This window comes from Dama dama, chromosome 13, assembly GCF_033118175.1.
Source record: "Dama dama isolate Ldn47 chromosome 13, ASM3311817v1, whole genome shotgun sequence".
Classification (NCBI taxonomy): Eukaryota; Metazoa; Chordata; class Mammalia; order Artiodactyla; family Cervidae; genus Dama; species Dama dama.
In genome coordinates, this window is record NC_083693.1 from 22,999,784 (window position 1) to 23,002,460 (window position 2,677).

At 50.4% G+C, this 2,677-nt stretch overlaps 1 pseudogene; it reads left to right on the forward strand.

Annotated features, from left to right (window-relative positions):
* Window positions 1–316: 316 nt before the first annotated feature.
* Window positions 317–2,677, forward strand: LOC133068535 (BTB/POZ domain-containing protein KCTD2-like; annotated as a pseudogene).

A 2,677-nucleotide genomic window follows, 5' to 3' on the forward strand; every position in this document is an offset into this window, starting at 1 on the left:
TCCATGGCACGTGGGATCTTCCTGGACCTGGGGATCGAACCCAAGTCTCCTGCATTTACAGGCAGACTCCTTACCGCTGAGCCACGAGGGAAGCCTGAGAAATCTGTTTTAGATCAGGTAAAAGGATATTGGGTTCAAATTCAGTGTGTGACAACAGCCAAGTTTCTTGGGCTCTCTGAACCTCCTCTTCCTTTGGAACAGGCTCAAAATAATAACATGAATGTCATAGAGGTGTTGTGGTAAGTGAGCGTCTACATGTGAAATGCTTGGCACACAGCATTTCTCAAAAAAACATATTAACACCAATTAACAGGTGATGGTGTTGTTAGGCCAGGAGCCCCACACCTGTGACCAGATGGCTTTTATTGCTCATTCTTCCAGGGGTATGCAAACAAGACAAATGCTTAACCTCTTAAGTTAGCTTAAGATGACTCTTAACCTTATAAATTCATTGTGGTACAATCATTGTTAAAACAAATTGGAACTGTCAGCACAAGCTCTATGACATGTGACTATGAAACAGCATAGTCAATGAGGTTGGTTTCTAAGTTGGGTAATAATATTTCTGATCAAAACTAGGTGTGGCATCATCAGGAAAATGCAAATTAACATCACAGCAAGCAACAATCTCACACCCACTAGGAAGACTTTGATGTGTGTGTGTGTGTGTGTGTGTGTGTGTGTGTGTGTGTGTGTGTGTGTGTGTGTTCGCGCACGCGCACGTGCTCAGTTGTGTCTGACTTCTTGTGACCCCAAGGACTATACCCCGCCAGGCTCCTCTGTCCAAGGGATTTCCCAGGCAAGAGAACTGGAGTGGGTTGCCATATCCTGCTGGGGGTGGGGGGGTGGTGGTCTTCCCTACCCAGGGATCAGACTCACATCTCTTGCATCTCTTGCATCGGCAGGCAGATTCTTTACCTCTGTGCCACCTGGAACCATCATATACCGCTGGTAGAAGAGCAGAATGCTAAAATTATATTGGAAAACACTTTGGTAGTTTCTTACAAAGTTAACCATAATCTTACATGTTAGTTACCTATTACTGTGTAGCAAGTTACCCCGAAATTTAGTGGCTTGAAATAGCATTAAATTCTAAGAAAATTCTCATGGTTTCTGTGGGTCAGAGATTGAGACAGAGTGCAGTTGGCACCATCATGTCTGGGCACAGCTGGAAGACTAAAGGCTGGGACAGGAGCCCCTGGGGACTGGGAGATGATGTTGGTGTTGGCTGGGGCTTCTCTGTGGCTTCCGCTTCTGCACAACACTGTGCCTGGGTTCCCAAGGAAAGCCTCCAGAGAGAGAGGGAGCAAGAGAGAGAGAAAGGGAGGATCCTGAAAATAGGGGACCCTACCTTATGCATTTATTTTTATTTTTTCTATCTTATGCATTTTATACCCTTACAACAGCTTCAATCTGATAAGCAATCTTGTAATATAACAAGTGAATTTTTCAAAATGCGCGTGTTAGCCTACGGGATGCTTAATTTTATGTGTCAACTTGGCGAGGCTACAGTGTCCTGATACGGGATCAGATATTATTCGGGATGGTTCTGTGAGGATAGTTTTGGGTGAGATTAACATTTAAATCGGTGAACTTTGAGGAAAGCAGATTGTCCTCTATACTGTGAACGGGCCTCACCCAATCAGTTGAAGGCCTGAACAGAACAAAGGTGGACCTGCCCCTTAACAAGAGGGAATTCTACCAGCTGACCGCCTTTGGACCTGAACTGCAACACTGGCTCTTCCTGGGTGTCTGGCCTGTCATTTCACCCTGCAGATTTTGGACTTGACCTCCATAAATCACATGAGCCAATTCCCAATCAATCAGTCTCGGGCGCGCGGGCAGCGGCACCGGCCCAAGATGGCGGAGCTGCAGTGGGACCTGGTGACGGCGGGGCTGGCAGGGGCTGCCGGGAGCGGGCAGGGGCTGCCGGGAGCGGGCTGGGCGAGACCGCGCTCCCCAGCGCTCGCCCCCGGCTGACCCCACGGCCCGCAGGCACGGTCGCCCGCCCACCGCCGCCGCTGGAGCTGGTCCCAGGCCGCCTGGTCAGGGGGCGGTGGTCGGCCGGCAGGGTCCAGCTGAACGTGGGCAGCACCTTACTCCGTGACTACCAGGCAGACCCTAGGCCTGGAGCCCAGGTCTTTTCTTTGCTGCCAGGAGGACCCGGGGCTGGACTCAGACAAGGACGAGACGGGGGCCTATCTGCCTGACAGGGACCCTACCTACTTGGGTCTAATCCTAAACTACCCCCGGTCACCGGAAGCTCATCGTTAGGAAGGCGTTGGCAGAAAAGGCGGCTGGAGGAAGCGGAGTTTTACAACATTGCATCTCTCTCGCGACTGGTTTTAAGGAAGGGATACCGACAAGGAAAACAGCTTCCCAGGGCCCGGCGAAGCACCTGTACAGAGTCCTACAATGCCAAGAGGAGGCGCTTGGGCAGATGGTGTCCACTATGTCCGACGGCTGGAAATTCCAACAGCTAATCAGCATAGGATAATCCTATAACTACGGGAACAAGGATCAGGCAGAATTCCTCTGTGTTCTCTCCAGAGAACTAAATAATTCGACCAATGGCATTGTCATCCAACCGAGCGAGAAGGCGAAGGTTCTTCAGGAGAGAGGATCTCGGATATAAACTCCGGAGTCCTCGGTGATGCAAGTGCAACCCACCCGAGCA